Below are 23,162 nucleotides of genomic sequence, written 5' to 3'. Positions count from 1 at the left end.
CCTTGTAATAATTTTCAAGCGACTATACCTAACGCTCCTTAATCAGATTGGTTTCTTTTTAAAGGTTTCAGATTAAATTGCTCGTTAAAACAAAAACAAAAACAAAAACAAAAACAAAAACAAAAACAAAAACAAAACAGAAGTTGCTCTATTTTGAAATTCCAGAAGTTAAAGTTTGCGATCAATTTAATACCAAATATTCTGAAACCATTGAAACGTTCCTGTCAAAACTATTTTAACACTTCAATCCAAGTTTCGGTCCAGTAAAGGAAAAGGAAGAACAGAAAAGATCTAGTCGACCTTCAAGCTTCCCGGAGTTCCCAAGGCAGTGCAATCTAGCCTATAGAAAGGAAAGGTCAGAGTGAAAGTAAACGGTTGGGAGTAAGTCTTACAGATGACAAAAGTTAGACGCAGGGATACTACGTCCTGTTTGAAAAGAATAAACGGAACAGTTTAATCGAATTGGAAGATCATGTATTAGGCGAAGGTGGACAGGTGGAATGTACGAGAATTAACATATGAAAGAAGCTAGATTGCTGAGGAAGGTTGAAAATCCTTTACCACAGCCTCTGGGCAACAGCAGGCAACAATACAAACAGACAAACAAACAAACAACAAAAAAGCAAAAAAAAAAAAAAACAAAAAAACAAAACCCCGCGCGAAATGACAAAGAAAAAGGCGTGCTGTCCTTTCTGGGAAACTTCCTTCACCCTATTAGCCACTACCTGCTTGGTTGCTTTTCCTTTATTACCTGTCCCTAGTTATTTTGAACCACGTGGCCCTGGTGCAATCCTTTTCCCTGAGACGTCCGTGGAATTTGGTGACCTATGCTCAGCCAACCAGACAACATTTTTTTTTTTTTATTAACTTGAGTATTTCTTATTTACATTTCGAATGTTATTCCCTTTCCTGGTTTCCGGGCAAACATCCCCCTAATCCCTCCCTCTCCCCTTCTTTATGGGTGTTCCCCTCCCTACCCTCCCCCCATTGCCGCCCTCCCCCCAACAATCACGTTCACTGGGGGTTCAGTCTTAGCAGGACCAAGGGCTTCCCCTTCCACTGGTGCTCTTACTAGGATATTCATTGCTACCTATGAGGTCAGAGTCCAGGGTAAGTCCATGTATAGTCTTTAGGTAGTGGCTTAGTCCCTGGAAGCTCTGGTTGCTTGGCATTGTTGTTCATATGGGGTCTCGAGCCCCTTCAAGCTCTTCCAGTTCTTTCTCTGATTCCTTCAACGGGGGTCCTATTCTCAGTTCAGTGGTTTGCTGCTGGCATTCGCCTCTGTATTTGCTGTATTCTGGCTGTGACCAGACAACATTTTACATGGTACTGTGGGCTATTCTGTTTCTGACCTCCAAGGTTAACTTAAAAGTATGATCCTTCCCTGTCTATCTCTTCCTCCCTCCCTCCCTTTCTCCCTTTCTCCTTCCCTCCCTTCCTCTGTAAAGCACCCCCCCTGCCCCCCAAATTTTCTCAGGTTTTAGCGCGGCTGTTGAACTGTTTGTCTTTCAAACTTTAATAAAACGGGCATTGATCTTCTGAATCTGTTTTTAAGTTCTTGTATTAGTGAGACTAAGAACCCAAAGAGGGAATAGCAGTGTATTGGCTGGTTTTGTGTGTCAACTTGGCACAAACTGGAGTTACCAGAGAGAAAGGAGCCTCCTTTGAGAAAATGCCTCTATGAGATCCAGCTGTAAGTCATTTTCTCAATTAATGATCAAGGTGGGAGGGCCCATGGTGAGTGGTGCTATTCCTGGGCTGATAGTCCTGGGTTCTATAAGACAGCAAGCTGAGTAAGTCAGGGGAAGCAAACCATGGCCTCTGTGTCAGCTCCTGCTTCCTGATCGTAACTTTCTTTGGTGATGAGCAGCAATGTAGACGTGTAAGCCGAATAAAGCCTTTCTTTCCCAATTTGCTTCTTGGTCATGATGTTTTGTGCAGGAATAGAAGCCCTGACTAAGACAACCAGTTTCTTTGGTAAACATCAGAACTAAAATTTTAATTTAGTGGGGGTATCAAAAGAAAAATCTAGCCATTGGTATTTGTGAATTTGGCGTTTTGTTTTCTGACCGTCTGCACTCCTTCCTATACCTATCTCTAGGCTGGTCCAGAACTCACTGGGACATTGAGACTTATATTGATAGGATGGCAACACTGCTTCTGCCATTCAGATTCTTAGCTTATGGAAATGAGCCAACGTGAACAGATGACCTATGCTTTTGTCATAAAATCTGATTTTTAAATTTAAATTTTAATTATTCCATTTATATTATAAATATAATTAAATGGAATAAATATATATTTATACAATATAAATGTACAATATGTACTTATATAATATAAATATATTTAATAATATAAGTAAACAATATTTCCTTTTATTACTGCTAAAGACTTAAATTCCTTCCCTTTTATATCTAGCTTTAAAAAAAATGGGGCTTACACATAGGTAATGAAGACATGATTTAAAAAATTTAAATTCTGAGAGCTACCTACCAGTGCTGAGAATTTTTTATCCTTGATTGAACATAGTAGCTATTTGTTTCCCGTAAGGTTTAATGTCGCCCAGGTGACCTTAAACTCACTCTGTAACCAAGTGTGCTCTTGAATTTCTGAACATTTTGCCTCCATCTCAAGTGCTGGAATTATAAGCATCAGCTCACTGTGCGTATTTGTAGAATTTTAAATAAAATACTGCATGCATGTGTCTACGGTGTGTATTGTGCCCTGGCATGCCTCTGGACATCTAAGGACAATTTTGGAGCCTGTTCTACTTTCTGAATTGTTTGAGATACCTTCTTTTATTTTCCTTTGGTGTTCATTGCTCTGTATACCAAGATAGTTGGTCCTTGAATTCCCATGGAGTATCCTGTCACTCGCTACCTTTTATCTCCATGCAGGAACACCGGAATTACAGACGCATCTCATTGTTCTGGGTGTATGTGGGTACTGGGGATTCAAATTCAGGCCCCTTTGCCTGAACAGCAAGTACTTTACTCACTGAGCCGTTGTCTCAAGACTCATTTGTAGGTTTAAAAAAACAAAACAAAACTAAAGTCACTTATGCAAATCAAATTTGTTTGGAGCATATTAGGATTATAAAATAAGTCCCTGTAACCAATGTCCTAGTTTAAAAGCTCCGGTGTGAAAACTGGGCATGTTTCAGTAGGTCAGTTACAGAGCAATGGTGTAGCATGCTCCAGGCTGTGAGGTCAATATATATTCTGTATTACTACATCTCTTTGGCTTCCTATACACACCCTACCAGTTACCTGACATGGATGCTAGGAGACGAACTCTGGTCCATTGTTAAGAGAAGTACCTGCTGTTAACTGCTGAGCCATTTCTCCAGATCTTTGAGATCTATTTTGCTATGGACTTTCTTGCATGTTTTCTGGTAGAGATAAAACATATTCATCTAGGGTCTGTGTAAAGAACATCTCATTCTAAGAATCTCTAATTAGCTTTCATGGTGGTTGATTCTTAGTTTTCCTTTGACAATACACATGTCTCTCTGTTATGATCATGTGTCCCTTTTTGAGAGCAGTTGTTGAGTTTCACTTCATTTTTATCTGACAAGAAATACCAGGTTGAGTCTGGACAACAGTTTGAGTCCAGGAACTGGAAGTTGGCATGGCAAAGTAGAGAGACAGAAAAAAAAAAAAAAAAGTCACAGGAGTGGGGGAGGATGGGGAGAGGGAAGTATGTGATCAATGATAACGAGGAACCCTATTTGGGGAAATGATGTCCACTTGGCTTGCATAAGCCAGGAATGCCCACAGCAGGATCCAGAGATATTTCACACGAACACCTTGCCCTGAGGTCCCACCACTCCCTTGGTAGAAACCCTTGAGGAAGTTATCAAAAGCACATGATATTCTTTTTTTTTTTCCCTCCTCTGGGAGAAGTCTTGGTTATGTTTTCCAGGTTAGGAACTGGTGGGGCCAAACAGCCAGTTTATCTCAGCTGTTTGTTTATCAAGTGGATTGTTTGATATGCCAGGCTGTTGGCTTGCTAGGCATTGTCTAGAAAGCCCTCTATAACCTTTGTGTTGATTTACACCACTTCCTGCCTCTATCCCCCAAAATTAGATAAAACAAAAACTTGACAATATTTGTTCTTTTTGCCTGTGTTTTAGTTAATTAATGCCCAATTAAATCTATTGGACATTCTAGAGCTTTCTTACTCACTTTTTTTTTTTCTTTTTCTTTTTTCAGAGCTGGGGACCGAACCCAGGGCCTTGCGCTTGCTAGGCAAGCGCTCTACCACTGGGCTAAGTCCCCAACCCCTTCTTTTCTCACTTTTGTATGTATGTTATCTGTGCATAATTAAGGATGATTAGTGATTGCACAGCATTTGCTCATTTAATAAATACTAAGTATACCCAAACCAACCAACCAACCAATCAACCAACCAAATCTCCCTGAACAACAACAACAACAAAAAAAAGCAAGTGTTGGAGAAACAAATTAAAACAGAATAGTTTGTGAATTCATGCTCAGACCGACTAGAGGTGTATAGTTGTTTAGACATGGTTAAGCTATTGCAAAAAAAAAATGTTCAAAATAGCACTTAAAGGTTTTATATTGTCTTTTTTTTTTTCCTTTTTTAAACATGCTGTCAGCATATTTCCTTGGCTAGCCTGGAACTAGCTAGGTAGTCCAGATTGGTCTTGAACTCCAGCAGTCTTGAGTGTTAAGATGGAACATATACATTTTCAGGTACTATTACTGTGCATGAGAAAAGTTTTCTTTTGTGTTTTCTGCCAAAGGTGGCTAGCCTTTTAAAGGCCTATATTCCCTAAATCTCCCAATCACTTTAGACTTTTAATCTCCCCTACTTGGTAAATCTTTGTTTATACAAAAGCCCTGCTCCATTCCTTGAACATGCTGTCTGAGAGTGGCCATCCCCTTCCATTTTTCTTCATTTCCTTTGTGCTAATTATGAGTTTGTCAATTGTATCAGATCAACGGGAAGATGCATAGTCACTACCTATGTTAGAATGAAAACTCATTGAACTTCCTGCCCCAGTTCTACTAAAGCTGACCTGGGTTTTGACCCCCCCCCCTTTTTTTTTTACAAGAGAAATTGCCTTTTTGAGTTACCTTTGCTTGGTTTATTTCTTTGTGAGACACTAAGGATGTTCTTTTCCAGCAACTGTAGCCCTGCAGTAACAGATACTCAAGCACTTTTGAAAACACAAGTCTGATGTAGTAAAACAGCTGGGTATCTAAATCAACTATTTCCTATACTAATTTTCTCTTAAATCAAGATGAGGTCTATATCTAAATTACACATCAACTCAAAAATTTACTACTTAAAAAAAAAAGGAAATCAGAGGTTTTGTTAATAGTTTTTATATTAATTACATGTTGAAACAATAACATTTTAGCTATATCTGGTTAAGTAAAAAACACTAACTGTAATCACCTATTGTTGCTTTGCAGCCCTTCTTCAAAGCTTTCATCAAGGGTAAGCCTAAATTCAAGGACAACCTGTGATTCAGTGAATACACTCCTTGAGGTTCAGGTGTCTCTGTGGAAAAGGCAGGCAATTTGATAGCAGAAAGGAAAGTGCCTCTAGGTAACCTTGTCATGCCAGTTTGGCTGTGTTGGATTCATGGTCTAGTGAAAAGGAGAAAGGACTCCCATCTGGTTGTCACACTGTCATAATAAACAGGGAAGAGAGGAGAGGGGGAGGGAGATGAAGAGTGAAAGAAACTGCTGCTTGAGACAGACAGGCAGGTGGTCCTGTCCTGCCTATCTGTGACTTGGGGCTGTCAAGTGGATGAAGGGAGGGAGGTCTCTCTTTGTAGAGGCTCAGGTTGCCAGTAGGCCTCAGATGAGCTTCCTGGGTTTTGGTACAGAATGTTAGATGTCTGAGGCAGCATAAAGAGACAAAGGGCTAAGAGACTGGCCTTCAACAGATAGATAGGACTGTGTATATTAATGTGCACACAAGGAGGGTGGGGTGGTGGAGTGGACAACAGCCTCCTTGGGTCTGCCAAAGAAAAAACCTGGCTTCTACCTTTTTGGGGAAGGGTGAGGGACTTGAAAATCAAGAAATTGTTTCAACCATAGTGTCTCTCCTGCAGTATCTCCTTCAAATTCCTCCTCCAAGACAAGATAGACTATTCTTTCTGTGCCAACTGATAAGCTGGACAGGGTCACCTGTAATATCATATGATAACCCAGGAGCAAGTTAAAAAATCATCTTGAAGGTGTGTGGTCATAATAGTACTTTGGGCCTATATTACATTAAGAGGTTTAATCCTATACTTTTACCACAAGGTCAGTCTGTCTCAGTCCCTTGTATTCCTAAGTAGAAGTTTAGAAAATGGCAGAGCACCTAGAACCCCAGCATTGGGAGAGGGAAGTGGAAAGATGGAAGTTCAGCTCTGTTTGCTCTGTTTAGAATCGATACACCCTCCCAGTCAGTAACCCTCCCAGTCAGTAACCCTCCCAGTCAGTAACCCTCCCAGTCAGTAACCCTCCCAGTCAGTAACCCTCCCAGTCAGTAACCCTCCCAGTCAGTAACCCTCCCAGTCAGTAACCCTCCCAGTCAGTAACCCTCCCAGTCAGTAACCCTCCCAGTCAGTAACCCTCCCAGTCAGTAACCCTCCCAGTCAGTAACCCTCCCAGTCAGTAACCCTCCCAGTCAGTAACCCTCCCAGTCAGTAACCCTCCCAGTCAGTAACCCTCCCAGTCAGTAACCCTCCCAGTCAGTAACCCTCCCAGTCAGTAACCCTCCCAGTCAGTAACCCTCCCAGTCAGTAACCCTCCCAGTCAGTAACCCTCCCAGTCAGTAACCCTCCCAGTCAGTAACCCTCCCAGTCAGTAACCCTCCCAGTCAGTAACCCTCCCAGTCAGTAACCCTCCCAGTCAGTAACCCTCCCAGTCAGTAACCCTCCCAGTCAGTAACCCTCCCAGTCAGTAACCCTCCCAGTCAGTAACCCTCCCAGTCAGTAACCCTCCCAGTCAGTAACCCTCCCAGTCAGTAACCCTCCCAGTCAGTAACCCTCCCAGTCAGTAACCCTCCCAGTCAGTAACCCTCCCTGTCAGTAACCCTCCCTGTCAGTAACCCTCCCAGTCAGTAACCATCCCTGTCAGTAACCCTCCCAGTCAGTAACCCTCCCAGTCAGTAACCCTCCCAGTCAGTAACCCTCCCAGTCAGTAACCCTCCCAGTCAGTAACCCTCCCAGTCAGTAACCCTCCCAGTCAGTAACCCTCCCAGTCAGTAACCCTCCCAGTCAGTAACCCTCCCAGTCAGTAACCCTCCCTGTCAGTAACCCTCCCAGTCAGTAACCCTCCCAGTCAGTAACCCTCCCAGTCAGTAACCCTCCCTGTCAGTAACCCTCCCAGTCAGTAACCCTCCCAGTCAGTAACCCTCCCAGTCAGTAACCCTCCCAGTCAGTAACCCTCCCAGTCAGTAACCATCCCTGTCAGTAACCCTCCCTGTCAGTAACCCTCCCAGTCAGTAACCATCCCTGTCAGTAACCATCCCTGTCAGTAACCATCCCTGTCAGTAACCCTCCCAGTCAGTAACCCTCCCAGTCAGTAACCCTCCCAGTCAGTAACCCTCCCAGTCAGTAACCCTCCCAGTCAGTAACCCTCCCAGTCAGTAACCCTCCCAGTCAGTAACCCTCCCAGTCAGTAACCCTCCCAGTCAGTAACCCTCCCAGTCAGTAACCCTCCCAGTCAGTAACCCTCCCAGTCAGTAACCATCCCAGTCAGTAACCCTCCCAGTCAGTAACCCTCCCAGTCAGTAACCCTCCCAGTCAGTAACCCTCCCAGTCAGTAACCCTCCCAGTCAGTAACCCTCCCAGTCAGTAACCCTCCCAGTCAGTAACCCTCCCAGTCAGTAACCCTCCCAGTCAGTAACCCTCCCAGTCAGTAACCCTCCCAGTCAGTAACCATCCCTGTCAGTAACCCTCCCAGTCAGTAACCCTCCCAGTCAGTAACCCTCCCAGTCAGTAACCCTCCCTGTCAGTAACCCTCCCAGTCAGTAACCCTCCCAGTCAGTAACCCTCCCAGTCAGTAACCCTCCCAGTCAGTAACCATTCCAGTCAGTAACCCTCCCAGTCAGTAACCCTCCCAGTCAGTAACCCTCCCAGTCAGTAACCCTCCCTGTCAGTAACCCTCCCAGTCAGTAACCCTCCCAGTCAGTAACCCTCCCAGTCAGTAACCCTCCCAGTCAGTAACCCTCCCAGTCAGTAACCCTCCCAGTCAGTAACCCTCCCTGTCAGTAACCCTCCCAGTCAGTAACCATCCCTGTCAGTAACCATCCCTGTCAGTAACCCTCCCTGTCAGTAACCCTCCCAGTCAGTAACCATCCCTGTCAGTAACCCTCCCAGTCAGTAACCATCCCTGTCAGTAACCCTCCCAGTCAGTAACCCTCCCAGTCAGTAACCCTCCCAGTCAGTAACCCTCCCAGTCAGTAACCCTCCCAGTCAGTAACCCTCCCAGTCAGTAACCCTCCCAGTCAGTAACCCTCCCAGTCAGTAACCATCCCTGTCAGTAACCATCCCTGTCAGTAACCATCCCTGTCAGTAACCCTCCCAGTCAGTAACCCTCCCAGTCAGTAACCCTCCCAGTCAGTAACCCTCCCAGTCAGTAACCCTCCCAGTCAGTAACCCTCCCAGTCAGTAACCCTCCCAGTCAGTAACCCTCCCAGTCAGTAACCCTCCCAGTCAGTAACCCTCCCAGTCAGTAACCCTCCCAGTCAGTAACCATCCCAGTCAGTAACCCTCCCAGTCAGTAACCCTCCCAGTCAGTAACCCTCCCAGTCAGTAACCCTCCCAGTCAGTAACCCTCCCAGTCAGTAACCCTCCCAGTCAGTAACCCTCCCAGTCAGTAACCCTCCCAGTCAGTAACCCTCCCAGTCAGTAACCCTCCCAGTCAGTAACCCTCCCAGTCAGTAACCCTCCCAGTCAGTAACCATCCCTGTCAGTAACCCTCCCAGTCAGTAACCCTCCCAGTCAGTAACCCTCCCTGTCAGTAACCCTCCCTGTCAGTAACCCTCCCAGTCAGTAACCCTCCCAGTCAGTAACCCTCCCAGTCAGTAACCCTTCCAGTCAGTAACCATTCCAGTCAGTAACCCTCCCAGTCAGTAACCCTCCCAGTCAGTAACCCTCCCTGTCAGTAACCCTCCCTGTCAGTAACCCTCCCAGTCAGTAACCCTCCCAGTCAGTAACCCTCCCAGTCAGTAACCCTCCCAGTCAGTAACCCTCCCAGTCAGTAACCCTCCCAGTCAGTAACCCTCCCAGTCAGTAACCCTCCCTGTCAGTAACCCTCCCAGTCAGTAACCCTCCCAGTCAGTAACCATCCCTGTCAGTAACCCTCCCAGTCAGTAACCCTCCCAGTCAGTAACCATCCCAGTCAGTAACCCTCCCAGTCAGTAACCCTCCCTGTCAGTAACCCTCCCAGTCAGTAACCCTCCCAGTCAGTAACCCTCCCAGTCAGTAACCCTCCCAGTCAGTAACCCTCCCAGTCAGTAACCCTCCCAGTCAGTAACCCTCCCAGTCAGTAACCCTCCCAGTCAGTAACCATCCCTGTCAGTAACCCTCCCAGTCAGTAACCCTCCCAGTCAGTAACCATTCCAGTCAGTAACCCTCCCAGTCAGTAACCCTCCCAGTCAGTAACCCTCCCAGTCAGTAACCATCCCTGTCAGTAACCCTCCCAGTCAGTAACCATCCCTGTCAGTAACCCTCCCTGTCAGTAACCATCCCTGTCAGTAACCATCCCTGTCAGTAACCATCCCTGTCAGTAACCATCCCAGGAGATTTACAGGCAAAAGCCTGCACTGATTGTTGCATGACTGCTCTTGAAAGACCCTCAGACAGAGGAGACTCTCGCTCCAGTCCTGAGGACACCCACCACCCCACAAACACACGGGACTCAGTCTTGATGTAAAAACAAGAGGTTTGATACCAATGCATTGGGGCTCGACACAGGAGTCCTCACACAGGAGGGATGTGAAGAGCCTCGAACAACAGAAATGTACAGCTTAAATAGTCATTTAAGATTACACAGTTTCATTAGCTCAGCTATTTTGGTGCCAAGGATAACTAGGCAGATTTTTCTTGTCCTGGAATTCCTGGGATAAGGCCGTAACCACATCAATGCAGCTATTTCATTACCAAGGACGTTTGACTTGATATATGTTTTCTTATCCTGGGGTTCCCAGGACAAGAACCAAGGATATCTGTCTTGGCAGGTGTTTCTCTTCTGGAGTTCCCAGGACAAGGCTATAGCTATGTCAGCCTATAGCACAGCTGCATTCAGTACCAAGGACATCTTACTTCTATAGTAATCAGTTAGCTTCCCAGAGATGTTTCCTGTCTTGTAATTGCCCTGCAGTAAATATGTTCTATACCCTCTGTTCTTATGGTCTGGCAGCTTCCTAGAGAGTGGGTGGGAATGTGCTTTCTGTACTTTCTGGTCTATTGTCTAACATCTAGGGGCTAAGCAAGGGCCAGCTTAAAAGATTCTCATTCTTAAGAAATGGCTGCACTAATATCAAACGGGGATCTTTCACTCTGAACAGAAATCCTTGACAGTTTATATAGTCTTTTTGGCCCTAATTTACACTTTGATCGATTAAACATGTTTTATAGAACAAAATCCCCAGGTTTGATTGTTTGGACAAGTAGGGACATTTACAGTATAAAACATTGTTATAGTTTTCTAGAGACAGAGCAAGGCAGCTTTTCCCATGAAGCTGCCAACCAGGCCTGTCCTGCCTGCCTGTCAGAATTATGCTTTTCCTGTTAAGAGGCATAGGGGTTAATTAGGATCTGTCAGTCCGGGTTGTCCTCTCCAAACTGCTGGCAGAGAGAGGCATGCTTGGTAGCAAAAGTTTACTTGTGTGCAGCAGAATGCTTTCTAAGCAAGTTTATTCTGTTTCCTCTTTCTCGTTTCCTGCACTTCCCACCAAGAGAAGGGTAGAAAGGGTCATAAGGCATTTCTTGTTGCAAAGTGTGATGGAATATATGTAGCCTCATAGAACAGTAGATCAAAGAACATTTTAGCCTGCAGTCTAGTCTCAAAGAGAGACACTTAAGGCAGGAGCATACACAGGCTGAGATAGAGAGGAGGTGGAATTCCAAGGGCATGAAGGAGAATTTCTAACTAAAATTGAAAAAGAAGCGCTTTGTAAATTAATCTGCAAGACAGATCAGGTTATTGTTTATAAGGCAAAGGATAGGAATTTAGTCTGTGTTTGGCTTTGGCTTCAGGAAACAAAGCAAAATGTCCATTTAATTCACAAACTAACTTCTCAAAGAGGGGGTGGGGGAAAGCCATTTTAAGAAGACATTTAGGATCTCTTCAATGGCTGTTGATTTCCAGGGTCACCTCAGATCATGGTCAGTATTGTCAGGTGGAATAAGTAAAAGTGTGCTGGGCCTAATGTGTGTGAATGACTATGACACACAATTGGTGTTGTGTTAGTGTAGTGTAGACTTACTGGAATGTATCAGTGATTTGTAGTGATGTGTGTTGTTCACCCTGAAGACTACAGAATTCTTGATCCGATTAGAACTGCTTGTGCCCCAGTGAAGTCATCATTGTCTGCCGATGCACTGAAGCATCTTACTAGACCACAAGATGCTAGTTTGGAAAGTACATTGTACCAGGCTCTTGTGTTATAGATGCTTTAATTCTAGCCTTTTGGGAGTAGTGGCAGAAGGATGGCTACATAGTGAGTTCTAGGCCAGCATGGGCTACAGGAGATGCTATCTCAAAGCAAAAACAAATCCAAAAGTCAACACCAACTATCCAAACAAAACAATCGCCTAGAATGCTTACAGGTAAGACTGTTCTGGTAAGGTTTGTCCTGTGAAAATCTTCCCCCACTTCCATGTTTTTCCCCCCACACTTCACTAAATAAAACCTAAATATCATATTGACTTAGAGATTCATTCCAAGGTTTTATTATATGGGCATGAGAACTCAGAGAAGGATTGTTTATATTTGCTTTTGCCTTTTAAAAAAGTATGAGATCTGGAATATATGTACATGTTGTTTATTAAAATAAGGGACCTCTATGCATATTAATTATACATTATAAGAACTATATAAGTGTACATATTGTAATGTAATGTAAGTATATCAGCTTGAAAACATTGCATTGATTTAAACAATATCTGGTTAATGTTTACAGGAGAATGTTACACAACAATCTTATTATCAGACAGAAGATGAAGGCTCAATGTATTAGTGACAGAAAGGGACATGGTAAGGATTTTAATTTGTGGAGAGAAAGACTAGACACTATGAATATCTTCCCGAAGCAAACACCTATCTAAAGACGAGGGAAACTTACCATACACATAAACCTACTCTTCCCTGCTTAAAAAACAAGTACATAACAACAGAGAAATCCTTGAAACTCCACAGAACAACACAGACTTAAGAAAGACCTAACTCAGGGTAACGAACAGCCGACTAGGAATTTCTGGCATGATAAGATTTGAGATTTAAGAGTCTAATTTTGCCTACTGGAGAAAAGAGTTCCAGGTTACTTCACAAAACGAAGATGCCTAGACTCGAACCAAGAGTAAATTAAAGCGAATAATAATGATTTTAAAAAAAAGTGTCAGGCAAAGTCTGTTTGCCTATAAGACTGGCAGAATTCGGAGGAAGAAACGATCCAAATTTACAGCGGGGTTTCAAGTGCCCTGGAATTAAAATTATACAGCTTCGCAGCGCCACCTAGTGCTTTACAAAGGCAAACCGCCTTCCGAGGATCCCAATCATGTTTCTAAATTCAGTTGGCAACATTTTACTATTGTTAAAAGGGGAAAAACAGACAGCTTGGGGCATCCATTGGACATCAAACAAATTTCTGCATACTTCCCCAGACAAGCAAAGAATTTTTGAGATTGAAATTCTCGTAAGCTATAAACTAACGACTTATTAGGGGTTTCAGTAGATACGAAGGGGGAAATAAAGCAAGGAGCAAGGGGTGGTAAAGTATATTTGATTAGGAGCAAGCAGAAATGATCCAGAAATAACGTGCAACATGCATCTAACCAGGGAGCTTCAGAAGGCAGAGACTGGCAGAGTTTGTGAAAGGACGGTTTCAGAGGCTGGCAAAATGGCTCCGCGAGCAAAGAGGTTTGCTGCCAAGCTCAGCTCCTTGACTGAGTCCTATCTTTGGAACCTACATGGTCTTAGGAGAGTTTGCTCCGTGGAATTCACGAATAATTTACTGTCTTGGATAAATAACAGATAGAAATGCAGAAAGAATGAAAGGAGGGGGAGAGGGGGTTGGGAGAGGAGGAGGAAGAGGAGAAGGAGGCAGAGGAGGAGGGGGGAGGAGGGGGAGGAGGGGGAGGAGGAGGAGGAAGAAAAAAGGAAAAGAATTAAAAAAGGCAAAAGGGGGAGCTCACCGAGGTAGGCTCATAGCTCCTGCCAGGTTGTGAGGGCAAATATGGAGTTAGAAATCCCATCGGCTGGGGTGTATGTTAGGCCTTCTAAAGTCCTCTGGCTCCTCCCATTTTCCTTACCTTTATTCTAAAATGTTTGTGCCAGAGCCAGCCCACTTCAAAGGAGGAAGGCCACTCCAGAAGCCCTTACCTGGCTTTCTATTTGCGTTCTAATGGGCCCTCACTCTGACTGCCACAAACGTACATACACAAAATAAAACAAAAATATGCAAAAGAGATGATTTTTGAAAAATCATCATGTTCTATTCTTTAATTTATTAAAGTTGTCCATAGCACTCTCTTCTGGTTTTGCACTTTGCTTCTGCTCAGGGTTTCTTACTGTTATTTGGAACAGGATGTCAGTGTGTAGTCCAGGCTGGACTGGAACCACCCATCTACCTAGCTCAACCTCCCAAGTGCTGAGATGACAGGCATGTATCACAATGCTTTGTGTCTTGTGACTTCTTTTTTTTTTTTTTTTTTTTTTGGTTCTTTTTTTCGGAGCTGGGGACTGAACCCAGGGCCTTGAGCTTCCTAGGTAAGCGCTCTACCACTGAGCTAAATCCCCAGCCCTGTCATGTGACTTCTTAAAGCTCCTTTCTGGTAGTTACTTTCCTCTTAGTTATTATTATACTCTCTCCCTCTCTCTCTCTCTCTCTCTCTCTCTCTCTCTCACACACACACACACACACACACACACTCATACACATACACACATACTGATACACTGACACACTGACACACACATATGAGCTTTTCTCAAAGGACAAGTTTTTGACTTGTAGATAATTTCCATTTTTTCATAATTAATTCCTGTTCTTTTAAAATTTATTTTTAGGTGGGCTAGTCCTGGTGGTAAACTGAGCTACTTACAGGCTGGGGCAGGAGGATTGATTATAAGGTCAAGATTTATAATCTACAGGGTGAGTTCAAGGCCAGTCTGGGAGACTTAGTGAGGCTAGGAAAAAAGTTCTGTGGGAGTATGTTTGTCTAGCATGTCTGAGACCCTGGGTTCAACCCACAGTGCTAGAAAATAAAATTGACAAATAAATAAAATTTATTTCTCCCTTGTTTCATTTTACTCTCTCTGACTTCTTTGCTATACTGTATATCTGCTGGTGCTGCTCTCTAATTAGATTGTGAGGATTTTACTCTTTTAATTTCTTTGGTATACTTTATATGCCTCTGCTGGTATCACTCTTTAATTACATTTAAGAAAAATGCAGTGTGTATGAAGCTAATTCTTTACTATCTAATGTGCGATTTTTCTGAAGTCAAGATCAAATTATTCAAGTTATGCAGTGTATGCTTCAAAAAATTATTCTCTGTATCACAGGTTGTCTCTTGTGTTTAAATCCTCTGTAATCCTAGATGCAGTTCGTTACCTGTCATATGACATTCTAAGGGTAGTGTATTGAAAGATCATCCCACATTTGGTACTGAAGATAATATAGCAAATAAGAATATATGAACAAGCTGGTTTAACAAGACCTCAACTGAGTTCATGGGTATAAGGATGTACACGAGAAATTACCTATTTGAAAATGATACAGGAAAGTCAACCCTGTCTTCAGAGCAATGTGAAGATTTCAGTTCCTAGAATAAGCATTCTGGATACAGGTGAAGCACACTGAAGACGTTTAAATTGAATTATACAAGATCTATTTACACATATAGGTATCTTTTGTTATGTTTATATTTTGATGACTGTGATGACATGTCTGTACTGTCCCAAATAACCTAAAGAATCAACATTATGTTAAACTTTAATGGCTCTTTAGTAGAAAGTCTAAACAGTAAAATTGCTACTGATGAACCAAAATGGTTAAGATGATAATAAAAAAAAGAAAGAAGAAGAAGGAAGAGGAAGAGGAAGAGGGGGAGGAGAAATGGGAAAAGGAAAAAGAGGAGGAGGGAGAGGAGGAGGAGAAGGAGGAGGAGGAAGAGGAGGAAGAGGAAGAGGATGAAGAGGGGGAAGAGGAAGAGGAGGAAGAGGAGGAAGAGGGGGAGGAGGAGGGGGAGGAGGAAGAGGAGGAAGAGGAGGAAGAGGAGGAAGAGGGGGAAGAGGAGGAAGAGGAGGAAGAGGGGGAAGAGGGGGAGGAGGAGGGGGGGAGGAAGAGGAGGAAGAGGAGGAAGAGGGGGAAGAGGGGGAAGAGGAAGAGGAGGAAGAGGGGGAGGAGGAGGGGGAGGAGGAGGAAGAGGAGGAAGAGGAGGAAGAGGGGGAGGAGGAGGAAGAGGAGGAAGAGGAGGAAGAGGGGGAGGAGGGGGAAGAGGAGGAAGAGGGGGAAGAGGGGGAAGAGGGGGAAGAGGGGGAAGAGGGGGAAGAGGGGGAAGAGGGGGAAGAGGGGGAAGAGGGGGAAGAGGGGGAAGAGGGGGAAGAGGGGGAAGAGGGGGAAGAGGGGGAAGAGGAGGAAGAGGGGGAAGAGGGGGAAGAGGGGGAAGAGGGGGAAGAGGGGGAAGAGGGGGAAGAGGAGGAAGAGGGGGAAGAGGGGGAGGAGGAGGGGGAGGAGGAGGAAGAGGGGGAAGAGGGAGGAGAAGGAGGGGGAGGAGGAGGAGGACAGAGGAGCCTCTCAGCAGTTGAGTACTTGTTGCTCTTGCACATGTAAGTGTTCCATTCCCACCACCCACATGGAAGCTCACAACACTCCAAAGTTCTTTTTATAGGGGATCAAAAACCATCTTATGTCCTTCAAGACGCTACATGAAAGGGTTTCACTTACATACACAAGGGGAATCCAATTTAAAAAGAAAAAAAGTAAAAAGATAGGTGGGTCTTGACTTGGTTACTGTGACCTTATATCACTGTTTGTCATTAAGTGAGTTGGGCACCTGCAAGTACATGCATTTCTGTTCATCTATCTTCAGATTCCTAGCTTTTATTTTCAGCTAAAGCTTTCTTGTCCTATACTTTAATTGCCTTTAAATTGGGCATGCTGAGATGGGCCAACCCCTCTATAAACATGTATATGCTCCCTGAACGAAATCCCCATGCTTCCTTTGTTTAGAGAGGCCATTGCTCTGGGAATGATTTCTGTGTTCTCCCTGCTTACTGTAGATAAGTCTTTCTTTACTCTTTTATTCTCGAATGTGCTTTGTTTGGTTTTGCTCTCACTCAAATGTGAACCCACTGGGCTTGATTACATAGCTCAATGAAACGAATATACTGATGTCATGTCATGAGTGAGAGGAGACTTACAGGTGGGTAGTTCATTCAAAAATAGCCAAACCACTAACAAATCCCATCCACCATAGTGGATGACCTCATTGGCAGTTGTATCATGGAATTCCTTCCTCAGCTATCTATGGACTCTATGTACAGACAGCTGGGAAACTGGTGGGAGAGATGGCTGGATTCCCAGTTGAGGGTCCTTATCATCTTTCCCTGCCCCTTCTGCTATGGAATTCATATAGTCTCATCACCAAAGACCTAGTTGTAACTGTTGTTGTTTACTTTGTTATCATGACTTCTGGGCCAAGGTTAGCTGTGTTCTGTCATGGATGGGATGGCCATGCTTATGCTCTGAGGAAATAGGTGAACTACAACAGCCTTCATGGGGCTGGGGCAATTGAGTGAGTGTTGCCCTGCTCTGTAGGGTGAGAACATCATGGATGCTAGTGGGTGCCTGCAGGGAGAAAAGTGAAATTTCACTATCTTGTGAGAAGCAAGTCTTACTCACTCACTAATTCAGTATGTTTGTGTGCAGGTTGGAGGACAACTATCAGCTGTTTGTTCTCTTTGTCCACAGTGTGGGTCCTAGGGTCTGAACATCAGTAGCCAGGTTTGATGGTAAACTGACTTTATCTGCTGAGTCATTTTGCCTGCCCAAGTTGTTTTGTTGTTGTTTCTTGTTTAGTCTGTTTTAATGTGTTCTTTGGATTAATTCCTTAGGGTTAGCAAGTGATGATGTCTTCAGTGCAATGGTTACAACAAAGACTCATAGCTAATGAGGATGGATGAGCATGTCACTGCCACTTATTCCTTATAGGATATTGGAAAATAAACAGTCAAAGAGTATCCGTAATGTCTGGTATGTACCCTCATGTCTACATTACATGTTTTGGATTCTATATACTTTTGCCTTTGTGTGTCTCTTCAGCTATTAAAAATAAGAGTGGTATCAAATTAGAGGAAGATGAGTATGTCTATTAGAATATTTTCTTTGACCTAAAATTTTAATTTTCTCTTCTTATTTATAGATGAATTTTTTATTTTACATCCATGGCTCTTTTGCCTATATGTATGTACATGTAGCATGTGTGTGCCTGCTGTTCACAAAAGCCAGAACAAAGTGTCATATCCTCTGCAATAGAGGAACAGGTAGTGGTGAACCTTCCTGTAGGTTCTGGGGACAGAACCTAGGTCCTCTGCAAGAACATTAACTGCTTTTGACCTCTGAGTCATCTCTCTATCCTGTTCCCTTTTATTTCATGAGAAATTACAATACTTTTGTGATTTTTAAAAAGTTTTGTAAGCCTTCATGCTGCATGTCCTGTGCCTAACTGATATGGGCTCTTGCTCCTGTCAGGCAGAACAGTGGTTTCAGGCCATGCTCTGTGCTGGGTTTTTCCATTTTTAGTGAACATACAGAGACTGGATGACTGTACCTTGTTGGACTTGTAAAGAAATGAATGGCACCATCTGTCCAGCAGCACTCAGGAGGGAGAGAGACCAGCAAGTAGCTTATTCCTAAGAGTCAACAGCCTTTACTTATATACCTAGCACAGTAGACTGGGCACACATAAGCACATGGGAATATTAAGCCACACCAGAAAAATCAGACCCCAGGCTTTATTTAACACAACAGACCTACGATATATGCTCCTGGACCCCACGTGGAGAGGACAGCTATCACTGTGATGGTGACAGCCTACACTAACCTGTCCCCTGCAGGTGGACTCTGCACATTCCACATTATAAGAATCCATTTGTAGGGAAGGGAACTCACAAACATAAGGCAAGTGGCTTGTTTGGTGTCCCACTTCAGTCTAGCTGTCATCACATTGACTGGTTAAGCAGGATTGTAGGACTCAGGGCCTTGGTATATGTGAATTCTCGTTTCCTCTTGCTTCAGGAAAAGGAGACAAGAAGGAAAGCACCTACCCCTAAGGGGTAGTATGTATAGTTTGAGAATTAATATCAATAATTAAGACTGCAACAGAAGCACCTGTGTTTATGAATGGCCAGCTACTAAAATCAGCAATTATTAGAAAATTGTAGTAGAGGAAACCAATATAGTTTGTGAATTTGATTTTCAATAACTTTTGAAAGTATGGAAATGCACATGTGTGCTCATCTACTCCATCAAGTTTTCTGGCAGAGTGTGCTTATGACAACACTAATGATGAATTTTTAAAAATGATCATTGAAGTGGGAAATAATCCTCTCTCTGTCTCTCTCTCTGTCTGTGTCTGTCTGTCTGTCTCTGTCTGTCTCTGTATCTGTGTCTCTGTCTGTCTGTCTGTCTGTCTGTCTGTCTGTCTCTCTCTCTCTCTCTCTGTGTGTGTGCACGCGCGCGCGCGCGCGCGCGTGTGTGTGTGTGTGTGTGTGTTGGTTAGCTTCTTTTTTTTCCCCTTCAACTTGTCACAAGCTAAGCTATAGGCCTTTAGGAAGAGGCAACCTCAATTGAGAAAAGGCTTCCATGAGATTGGTCTGTAGACAAGTCTATCAGGGCATTTTCTTGATTGATTGATATGAGAAAGCCCTGGCAATGCTACCCCTGGACAGCCAAGCAAGCCATAAAGAGCAAACCAGTCAGCAGTATTTATTCATTGCTTTTGAATAAGTTCCTGCCTGTAGGTTATTTCTCTGATGGAGTTTCTTCATACATTTCCCTCAGCAATGGCCCAGTGTGAACTGAAATAAAACCTTTCCTCCCTCAGTTGGTTTTGGTTATAGTGTTTTATCACTGTAAAAACTCAAATTACAACAGTATTTTATCACAGCAATAGAGAAACTAAGACAGAAATTGATAACAGGAGTCGGGTATTGCTATGACAGACCTACCGTGTTGTCTTTGGAAGGATTTTTGGAAACATTTAGTATTTTGGGCTGGAAAAGCTGTTGAGCATTCAGAACATAATCACCTGTATTTCATCACAGCAATAATAACTCTAACTGGGACAGGCTGAAAAAACCAGCTGTAGTTAATAAAAGACCAGCATCATTTAGATGAAATATTCTATAAACCATTTCCTAAGGGTTAGTTCCCAGAGCTGTGATCAGGGGGATGAGGGTTTGCCATGGCTGCATCTTAAGCTGGCCGCTCGATTTTGTGATGTGTAAGACTCTTCATGCTGTTCTTGTTTGGTAGTATAGAAACTGCAGCACTAAAGGAGTCCTGGAGGACAGCTGAAGGTTGGCACTGTGAGAGGTTCCAGTAAGATACTGGTGAAGGTACAGACTCAACTGTAATGGAGATTCCAGCATACTGGGGATGTCAGGACTGTGGAACGATGACCAAGGACAGTATAGCAGCAGTTGGGAAGACGAGCTGGCCTGGGCCTTAGAGACAAGGTGGGTTTGTGGTGGAGGGAAGAGCCAGAGAAGTAGAACTTCATAAGATCTTTGGATCCCAGAAGATAATGAGCAAGTTCCAGATGTTGGAAGCTGAATTTTTTACACTGTTGCAGTTTGGTTTTGCTTTGATCTGATTTGAACTGTTCCTGGTTATTCGCTCTTGGAATAGCAATTATGTAACAGTTATGACACTTTGAACTTTTAAAAGACATTGGAGTTTTAAAGACTTGGAGGGCTGTTAAAAGTGAATGTATGTATGTCTGTATGTATGTATGTATGTATGCATGCATGCATGTGTGCATGTATGTAATAGAGATATTTGTGCCTGCATAAGGTTCTGGTTTTTAAAATAACATAGTTACATATTTAGTTGGTGAGTAGCGAATTGTTACGGTTGGTTTTTAATGTCACCTTGTCACAAATTAGAATTATGAATGGAAGGCCTCAACTGAAGAACCATTCTAATAGTGCTAATTGACTTAGGAAGGACCACCCTGACTGTTAGTATCCCAGATAAGAAGGGCATGGGAGAAGGAAGATGTCTCATTTGTTGCTCATCTGGTGCTCAGCTGTTGCTAGGTTGCATTGTTACTGTTGCTGTTGCTGCTTCCTTCAGTGATTGAACCATTGCTTCCAGTCTTCTGTCTCAGACTAAGGACAGTAGCTCTCCAGAGACCTTCCAGATTTTCAGTGCCAGACTGGGATTGCATCCATGATAATGGACTGAGCAACTACTGGGTTGTCAACCTCTCAGTAAAAGACAGTTACCATGAGACTACTTAGGCTGCTGAGGCAGAGGCAAAACTCTTTTAGTTACATTTTACCTTTGTGTAACTTAACGTTTTCTAAGCAAGTTTATTGGTATCATTTATAATGATAACCTTTATTTTTTTTTAAAATTTTTTAAACATTTATTTATTTATTATGTATACATCATACAGCTTTCTGCCTGCATGTATCCACCTGCAGGCCAGAAGAGGGCACCGGACCTGATTATAGATGGTTGTGAGCCACCAAGTGGTTGCTGGGAATTGAACTCAGGACCTCTGGAAGAGCAGACAGTGCTCTCAACCTCTGAGCCATCTCTCCAGCCCCTATAATATCAGTTTATTGCTTTCATTTCCTCATCTACATTAAAAGTATAAAAAAGGTCTTCGGTTTATGAGGTGTTTTTCCAACCAGTGGAGAGAAGTTTAGGGACTATTAAGACAAAACTTTTCATGGAGGAAACATACCACACAGCTACTAAGCCCTAAGATAGGGAGCCCATGACAGAATAAAGTACACAAATCACCAAAGTCCTACTTGGTGAGCCAATGGATTTTATTGGTGTTATTTATAGGAGTATGGCTGTGGGGTTCCTTACAGGAGCATGGGGATAGCTCACAAATCTTGGAACCTGGAGCACTGCACAGCCTGCAGGCATTGCGACAGGTTGTAAAGTGCTCTTTCCAGATGCCTATGTCAGTGTAAACTTCTAGGTAGCTCGTCTGGTTTCTGATTTTTCTTGGCAGCAGTTCTGGTCTGGTCTGGTCTGAGAGTGGTCTTTGTAGTTTGGCTTTCTCTGTCTGAGAGCTTTTATAGTTTACCCTTATAGGAAGAAGACTAGTGAATCTGGTCAGTTTCAGAGACTTCCTGAAGCTATTTTAAGTTGTTCTGTTCCTGCTTAAGGAGCTTCCTGTAGGTTAGAATGTTTTAGTCTCAGAGGAAACTGTTACAGAATAGGGATACACTCTCTCAGCAAGGAGACTTGGGATAGATGCTCTTTTTTTCTTCCTGTATCTTCATTGTTTCTCCACATGCTGATTCTTCAGAAACAGTTTAAGAGAAGGAAAAGGTCCAAAATATTCAAACTGTTCTTCTTTATTTTAATAAAAAATTGTGTGTGTGTGTGTGTGTGTGTGTGTGTGTGTGTGTGTGTGTGTGTAGGTTTGACTAGGTGTTGATCTTGGGTATTCTTTCTCAAACACTGTCCAGCTGTGTGCCTTTTTTTTTTTCTTTTTTCTTTTTTTCGGAGCTGGGAACCGAACCCAGGGCCTTGTGCTTGCTAGGCAAGCGCTCTACCACTGAGCTAAATCCCCAACCCCGCTGTGTGCCTTTTTATTTTTAATTTAATTTAATTTATTTTTTTAGACAGAGTCTTGCATTGGTCTAGAATTTACCAAGTAGGCTAGGATGGATGGCCAGGGAGTCCAGGAGGGCCATCATACACAGCTTTTTTATTTTTTTAAGTTCTGGGGAATCTAACTTAAGTTCACAGTGCTTGCAAACCACTATACAAAGCAGGTACTTTGTTCACTATGCTGTATCCGGACCTTTTTATGTGTAACCTTCTTTTTAATATCAAACGACTGCTGTAGAATGTTTAGACTCCTGGGATTTTATGTTCTGAGACTACTAAGTTTACAGAATAGCTTTCCAGGCTGTGGGAACATGAGGGAGCAGTGTCTGGGCTCATAAGCACAAGCTATCTAAAAGGTTCCTGAAATGTTGAATTGTGGTAAGAACGCAAAACAATGCCCTGAAATCAGGTCTTCCCTGCTTTCAGGTGTGGACACTGTAGACAAGAGCCTATGAGACCTGTGGCAGGGCTCTGTAGAGGGACAGAGATTTTTCTACCACTCTTTAATATTGGCTCCAGCTTCTGTCACTTTTGTGATCCCTAAGCTCTAGTTAAAAAACTAGATTGGCAGGATTAATATAGTAAAGATGGTCATTTTGCTAAAAGCAATCTACAGATTCAATACAATCCCCATCAAAATTCCTACTCAATTCTTTATAGAGATAGAAAGAACAATTTGCAGATTCATTTGGAATAACAAAAAGCCCAGGATAGGAAAAACTATACTCAACAATAAAAGAACTTCTGGGGGAATCACCGTCCCTGACTTCAAGCAGTATTACAGAGCAATAGTCATAAAAACTGTATGGTATTGGTACAGAGACAGGCAGATAGATCAGTGGAAAATTGAAGACCCAGAAATGAAAACACACACCCATGTGTCACTTGATCTTTGACAAAGGAGCTAAAACCACCCAATGGAAGAAAGATAGGATTTTCAACAAATGGTGCTGGTTCAACTGGAGGTCAGCATGTAGAAGAATGCAAATTGGTCCATTCTTACCACCTTGTACAAAGCTTAAGTCCAAGTGGATCAAGGACCTCCACATCAAACCAGATACACTCAAACTAATAGAGAAAAAGTAGGGAAGAGT

Source organism: Rattus norvegicus, chromosome 17 (genome assembly GCF_036323735.1).
Source record: "Rattus norvegicus strain BN/NHsdMcwi chromosome 17, GRCr8, whole genome shotgun sequence".
Taxonomy (NCBI): Eukaryota; Metazoa; Chordata; class Mammalia; order Rodentia; family Muridae; genus Rattus; species Rattus norvegicus.
The sequence above is the reverse complement of the archived record's forward strand: the minus strand, read 5'-3'. Positions refer to the sequence as shown.